An 8,170-nucleotide genomic window follows, 5' to 3' on the forward strand; every position below is an offset into this window, starting at 1 on the left:
TTAATACCTCGTACCCTGTTCCGGCGACGGATACGGGAAGGGGTGTTACACTTTCGCCTATACAAAACCTCATAAGGTGCCATTTTCAGACTTTTCTAATAACTGTTGTTGTAGGCTAATTCAACCAATGGCAAGGACCTTTCCCAACTACCTTGAAACTCAAGAACACAACATTGCAAGATGTCTTCTAAAATCCAAATCACTCTTTCCGACTGGCCGTCTGTTTGCAGGTGAAATGCTATGCTAAAGCTCAACTTTTTCCCCAATACCTCTTGTAACTTTTTTCCAAAACCTCAAGGTAAATCTCAGGTCTCTATCTAAAATAATCGACGAAGGCACTCCATGTAGCCTCACAATATCAGAAACATACAAGTTAGCCAATCTTTCATGGGAGTAGTAGGTACGCACTGGTATAAAATGTGCCGACTTTGTTAACCTATCTCCAATAACCCAAATAACATCATTTTTCTTTGGGGTTACCGGCAATCCCGTCATGAAATCCATGGTAATCTTATCCCACTTCCACTCTGAAACCATTATAAGCTGAAGTAGTCCCGAAGGTACTTGGTTTCAGCTTTCACTTGTTGACACACAAGAAACTTGGAAACAAACTTTGAAATATCTCTTTTCATCACCGACCACCAATACATTTTCTTCAAGTAGTTATACATTTTTATAGTGCCTGAGTGGACGGACAAACAACCATTATGTGCCTTTCGTAGAATCTTCTGAACAAGCTCATTGCCCTTGGGTACACAAACTCTACTTTTGAACATTAAACATCCATCAACACCAATACGAAACTCAGATTCATTTTCTGTCTCATATTGAGTCTTCTTAGCTGGCAACTCTTTATCATCTTTCTAAGCCTCACAAATCTCTTTTAGAAATGTCGGTCTAGCTCTCAACTCTGCTAGGATCAAACCATCATCTAATAAAGCCAGTTGAGCATCTATTGCTCTCAACACAAATAACAATTTTCTGCTTAAGGCATCGGCGACCACGTTCGCCTTGCCCGGGTGATAGTCAATCACCAACTCGTAATCCTTTATCAGCTCTAGCCACCTTCGTTGCCGCAGATTCAACTCCTTTTGAGTCATCAAATATTTGAGACTTTTGTGATCAGTAAATATTCGGCATTTCTTTCCATACAAATGGTGTCTCCAAATCTTCAATGCAAACACGATGGTGGCCAACTCTAGATCGTGTGTCGGATAATTTTTCTCATGTGGCTTTAGCTGTCTTGAAGCATAGGCTATAACCTTGCCTTCTTGCATGAGTACATACCCAACCCATTCAAGGAGGTGTCGCTATATATCACAAATTCCTTACCTGACTCCGGTTGCACTAACACTTGGGCTTTGGTCAACAAAGCCTTTAATTGCTCGAAACTCTGTTGGCACTTTTCTGTCCATTCGAACTTGACATCTTTTTACAGCAGTCTTGTCATCGGGGTAGCTATCATAGAGAATCCGGCCAAACCCAAGAAGCTTTGAACCTCAGTTACATTCTTCGATGGTTTCCATTCAACAATAGTAGAGACTATGCTTGGGTCAACTCTAATCCCGTCACTCGATACAATGTGTCCTAGAAATCCAACCTCCCTAAGCCAGAACTCGCTCTTACTGAACTTGGCATACAATTGTTTGTCTCTCAGGGTCTATAATGCAGTCCTCAAATGCTTCGCGTACTCACTCTCATCATGCGAGTAAATTAGTATGTTGTCAATAAAGACCACCACAAAATTATCAAAATATGGTCGGAAATTGCAGTTCATCAAAGCCATAAACACCGTTGGGGGATTAGTCAACCCAAAGGGCATGACGAGGAACTCATAATGCCTGTATCTTGTCTGAAACACAGTCTTCGGTACATCTTGCTTTTTCACTTTTAACTGGTAGTATCCTGACCTCAGGTCAATCATGGAAAATACAGTGGCTCCCTTTAACTGATCAAATAGGTCATCGATCCTTGGCAAAGAATACTTGTTCTTCACTGTTACCTTATTGAGTTGTCTATAGTCGATGCATAACCTCATCAACACATCTTTCTTTTTTACAAAGAGCATCGGAGCACCCCACGAGGAAAAGATCGGTCTCACAAAGCCCTTGTCAGTTAACTTCTGTAGTTGAGTTTTTAACTCCTTTAACTCCGTAGGAGCCATATTATATGGAGCAATCGAGATGGGTGTCGTGCCTGGCATCAACTTGATTCCAAACTCTACTTCTCTCACTAGAGGTAATCCTAGTAATTCCTCCGGAAACACGTCGTAAACTCATAAACCACTGGTACTGATTCTATCTTCAATTTAGACACTTGAGTATTAAGCACGAAAGCGAGATAAGCCTTACATCCTTTTCTCAAATATTTTTCAGCAGTCAAAGACGATATTATCAAGGGTAAATTATTCGACTCATCTGGTCTAACCCGAAGAATATTCCCGTCTTTACATTTCAACTCAATAACTTTTCTCCCACAGTCCACTACAACACTATGAAACGTCAACCAATCCATCCCAAGGATTACATTAAATTCTTTAAACGGCAATAACATCAAGTTAGCCGGAAAACAGTGACCCCTAATTATCAAAGGACAATTTCTACACACTTGGTCTACTAGCACATGTCTGCCTAAAGGGTTGGATACTTTTACCACAAACTCAGTGGACTCTGCTATCATGCTCATATGAGGTACTAATTCCATACAAATATAAAAGTGGGTAGACGCCGGGTCAATTAAAGTAACAACAGATATTTCATGGATAGAAAAGGTACTCGTGATCACGTCGAGAGATTCTGCCTCTTCACGGGCACGAATAGCATAAGTCCTTGCAGGTGCTCTGCCCTCGGACCTCATTGCAGCATCTCTGGGTGTACCCCTATTAGAAGGCCTTCTTCCAAAGTTCTTTTGTGGTCTACCCCTCGAAGGAGCACTACTTGCCTTCGCTTTTTGCTTTTTCTCTCTCTTCCATTTCAAGACAGTCTCGGATGAAATGTTCTAATGATCCACACTTAAAACAGCCCCTTCCATTCCCTCAGCACTCACCGAAGTGACGCCTACCTCATTGTGAACATTCTGGCCTATTCTGTCGAGCACTACCGACGCTCGTGATAGAAGTGGTCTGGGCTCTGAAAGTTGTGTTCTGTCGGTTCTTGTTTCTATTCAAAAACCCCACTGAAACGTTCGATCGAGTAGCAAATTCCTTCAGTCTCTTAAATGAGGACTGATGTGACTTTCCCATATGTCTCTTCTCTGAATCTCACGACTCAATAGCCACTTTCCTCCTCTCTTTCACCAGCTCTTCTGCCTTGCATGCTCTCTCAATGAGCATTACAAATTCTCTTATTTATAGGATGCCAACAAATACTCACATATCTTCATTAAGACCATCCTCGAACCTCTTACACATGGCGGCTTCTAAGGACACGCATTCCTGTATGTATTTACTAAGTTTTACAAACTCTCGTTCATACTCCATCACTGTTCTACTGCCTTGCTTTAACTCTAAAAATTCCTTCCTCTTTTGGTCTATAAATCTCTAGCTAATATACTTTTTCCAGGATTCTTCCTGGAAGAATTCCAAAGTAATCCTCTACCGGTACAACGGACACGAAATTATTCCACCACTGATAAGTCGAATCCCGTAGGAGTGACACTGCACACTTCATGCACTCTTCAGGCATGCACGACAATTCATCAAACACCCTGACGGTATTCTCTAACCAAAACTCTGCTTTCTCCGAGTTGTCATCTAAGTTAGCCCAGAACTCCCCACCCCCTTGCTTCCTAATCTTGTCTACCGGAAACTTCTCCCTCCTAATCAAGTTCGCGCCTTGTGATGCTATCGGGGCATACTGAGGAATCGGAGGAGGTGGGGGAGGTGGAGTGCTCAGATTCTGTAAACTGAAAATATATAGGTTTTTTTCTGTATAAATTATCACCTTTTTACTCAAATTTATTGTTCAAACCAAGTAATTTGTTTAATAGATTAATGCAATATGTGAAAATATGAAAACAGGACATAAAAATTATTAAAATGTGATTTTATGCTTTATTATAAAGTTTTCATGCATAAAATGGCTTATTTTATATTAAATTGAGCATATTATATTTTTATGACATAAAGTGGGAAATGCATGATTCAATTAAATAATAAAATATAAAATTGTATTTAATAATTTATTTTAAAATATTTAAATAATAATTTGGGTTTTAATTAATTTAATTAAGTTGGTAAAATTTAATTCTTTGGTCCTCTAACTTATTGATTTATATTTGGACAGGTCTGAGAGCTTTAATTTGATTACAAAATAGTCCAAATAAAAGGCCAAGTTAACCCAAAGTCAGCTGAATATGGAGGTTCATAAACCATATTATGGTTTAATTACACAAGGTCCTTAAAGAGTTGAAGAATTTAGAGTTTTGCCCAAAGTGACTGAGTCTTAGTCCTGAGTTGTTGTGGCACTCAAATTGACCAAGAATCAAGCAAAATCGTCCACATTCCCTCAATTCAAGGCCGACCACCCTTGAAGGAGTTTTGAAAGATGGACACTCCTATTTTTAGCAAACCAGCTCCCATTTCTCACCTATAAATAAGAGCCCCTTTCTCACTTTTTCAATCATCCCTCATCCCTCATTTATCCCTCATTCATTCATCATTCTCTCCTCTCTCAATTCTCTTAGTTTTTTTAGCCCTCATGCCTATTATCATCTTTGCATAATGATTTTGAGCAAATTAGCCTCTTAAAGAACCCTTGGTCAGCCACCTCGGAGAGCTATTGGCAAAGGGGCAAAGCGAAGGAACGAAGAAGCCCTCATCAGTCAGAGTCTTGGGTGACAGCCACTCTGAATTGGGTTTAATCTTTCTTACTTGAATTTAATTCAAGAATGTTTGCTATGTGTTCTTTGCTCTTGTTTACAACAATGATAGCTTAATTTTATTTAAGCTAGGATGATTGCTTTGATTTAATAATAATTATTTGATTCATGCTTATAATATTTGTGCCTCAATCGATCATGTTTTCAATTAAAATAAAGTATGTATTTCATTCATACGTGATTGAAATGCACCTAAATTAGCTTAGCGATCCTAACTAGACGACGGCTAATGGACACATAATTGAAATGTTCATGCTCAATTTAGATCCTAACCCAATTAAATTGCAGGTTGCATAACATCCCTAACAAGGCTCTATTATCTGTATAGTTTTTAGATTTGTGTGATTAAACTGTTTCAAACTTAACATGTCTCTGTTACCTCGCACAAATACTAAGAAACCCTTAGTAAATAAAGATCAGTAAAATGCATATTTACTAAGTAAAGGATTCTGAATGGACCTAACGTGGTTACCAAACTCATGAAAGATCAAGTTGACATGGAATGTTTTTCCGAATATTGTTAAGCATGTTGATAATAATTTGAGTTTAATTAAAGTAATTGTCCTAGCTTATTTATGTTATAATTGTTGCTTATTATGTTAATTATGCTAAAATCTATCTCATTCATATAGTTTGCATATAGGATAAATTGCATTAAGGATCATTGCATTTAGTTTCATATACTTAATTTTTCATCACTTCTCAATTATATTGTTTTTATTTATCAAATTATTAGTACACTTTTGCAAATTAAGTGACTTAGCACAAATACAATCCCTGTGGAGACAATAACTCGATATTTACTTATTACTTGATAACGACTGTGTACACTCACACAAACCCGAGCTTTACAAGTTTTTGGTGCCGTTGTCGGGGATTGTCAACAGTTGCCATAGTCATTTTTTGTGAAATCATTTATTTTCAATTTGGTTATTTCTAACATTACTAACTTATTCTTTTTAATTTTGTAATTTTCTTTCCAGGTGTTTATGAGCATAGATCGAATTATCGATTTACTCCCAGTAGACCCTGAAATTGAGTAAACTTTTAGACAAAGAAGACGTGAATGAATAGCTCAGAGATAGAACGAGATGGACCTTGGAAATCAAAATCAAGACCAAGGTAATAAAGCCAAAAATGTATGAAATCCTATCCTCATTACCGATGATAGGGATCAATGCATCAGACAATATGCTGTGCCGCTTTTCAATGAGTTAAATCTAGGAATTAGAAAGCCAGATATTGAGGTAACCCAAATCGAATTGAAACCAGTGATGTTTCAAATGCTACAAATGGTGGGCAAATTTAGTGGTATGCCCACAGAAGAGCCACATCTCCACCTTCAATTGTTTATGGAGGTGAGTGACTCATTCAAGATAGCTGGTGTGACTAAAGACACACTGAGGTTGAAGTTTTTTTCGTACTCGTTCCGAGATTGAGCACGAGCACGGCTCAATTCATTGCCACCAAGTTCTATATCTACATGGAAAGAATTACTAGAGAGATTTTAATTTAAGTATTTCCAGCCTAGCAAAAATGCTAAGTTGAGGAATGAGATCACAACTTTCCAACAATTGGATTATGAGTCTTTGTATGAGGCTTGGGAGCAATTCAAGAGTTACTTCGTAAGTGTCCTCATCATGGGATTCCTCATTGTATCCAGTTGGAGGCATTCTATAATGGTCTCAATGCACATACAAGATTGATGGTAGATGCTTCTACGAATGGTTCAATTTTGTCTAAATCTTATAATGAGGCTTATGAGATCATCGAGAGGATCACGAGCAACAACTATCAATGGCCAACAAATCGAATAGCTTCAAGAAGACGTGTAGTTGGAGTTCATGAAGTTGATACTCTCACTTCGTTATCAGCTCAGGTATCGTCTATTTTCTCTATGTTAAAGCAGTTTACCGCTAATGGTGCTAATAATTTTGCAGCTCAGCCACCAAGTCTGTTTGAAGTAGTTTCCTGTGTGTACTATGAGAAGGTCATTCTTTCGAGAATTACCCATTGAATCTCAAGTTAGTATACAATGTGGGGAACCAACATCAAAATGGGAGTAGATAAGAACCGCAGTCTAACTTCTATAATCCTTCATGGCGTAATCACCCCAACTTTTCTTGGAGCAACCAAGGTAATGGACCATGGACCTAACCAATCTTATAGGTTTAATCAGCAAGCTCCAAAACCACCTCAACCTGAATCATCAAATAGTTTGGATTGTTGAAAGCATACATGATGAAGAATGACGCTTTGATCCAGAGTCAAGCAGCAACACTGAAAAATTTGGAAAACTAAATGGGTCAGTTAGCTACGAAGCTTCGTAATAGACCACAAGGAACCTTACTAAGCGATGCTGAAAATCCAAGAAATTTGGGTAAAGAACATATCAAGGCAGTGGCATTGCGAAGTGGTAAAATTCTGGAACCTTGATTGATTGATGTTGAGGACGAGCCTATTGAAAAAGGGGAAAGTCAACCAGCTGTTGAAATACCTACACCAAAAGAGTTAGAATCTGCAAAGACTAACAAGGTAAATCCTAACTTAGTGAATTCAGATACTTTAACATCTTCTTTGGATGCAGATTTACCTACTCAGAAGAGTTGTCTTGTTTAAACAAAAGTTTCATCACCTCCATATCCACAAAGATTGTAGCAATACAAGCAGAAATAGGAGGTGCAATTCAAGAATTTTTTGGATGTTCTGAAGTAATTACACATCAATATTCCATTGGTGGAGGCTTTAGAACAAATTTCAAATTATGTGAAGTTTATAAAGGATGTACTATCCAAGAAGAAACGACTGAGTGAGTATGAGATTGTCGCTCTGACAAAGGAGTGCAGTGCATTCCTGGAGAACAAGCTGCCACTGAAATTGAAAGATTCAAGAAGCTTTACGATACCCTATAACATTGGTGAATCTTATTCTGGTAAAGTGTTGTGTGACTCAGGAGCAAGTATCAACTTGATGCCTAAATCTATTTTCAAGATGCTAGGGATAGGAGAAGTAAGACCTACAACTGTGGCGCTCCAGCTAACGGATTGATCTTTAGCATACCCCGAAGGAGAGATCCAGGATGTTTTGGTAAGAGTCGATAAATTTATTTTTCTTGCTGATTTCATTATTCTAGATTTTGAAGCAGATAAGGAAGTGCCAATTATCCTTGAGGGACCTTTCCTAGCCACGGGAAGAACGCTAATTGATGTGCAGAAAGGCAAACTCACCATGCGAGTTCAAGACGATCAGGTAACTTTTAACATTCTTAAAATGATGAAATTTCCCAATCTAA

The 8,170-nt window shown here is 38.2% G+C and overlaps 1 non-coding gene across 1 annotated transcript; it reads right to left on the bottom strand.

Annotated features, from left to right (window-relative positions):
• Positions 1–6,419: 6,419 nt before the first annotated feature.
• Positions 6,420–6,525, bottom strand: LOC121205588 (small nucleolar RNA R71). Its single transcript, XR_005900664.1, has one exon. It is a non-coding gene; the product is annotated as a small nucleolar RNA R71 (small nucleolar RNA).
• Positions 6,526–8,170: the final 1,645 nt, after the last annotated feature.

Source organism: Gossypium hirsutum, chromosome A08 (genome assembly GCF_007990345.1).
Source record: "Gossypium hirsutum isolate 1008001.06 chromosome A08, Gossypium_hirsutum_v2.1, whole genome shotgun sequence".
Lineage (NCBI taxonomy): Eukaryota > Viridiplantae > Streptophyta > Magnoliopsida > Malvales > Malvaceae > Gossypium > Gossypium hirsutum.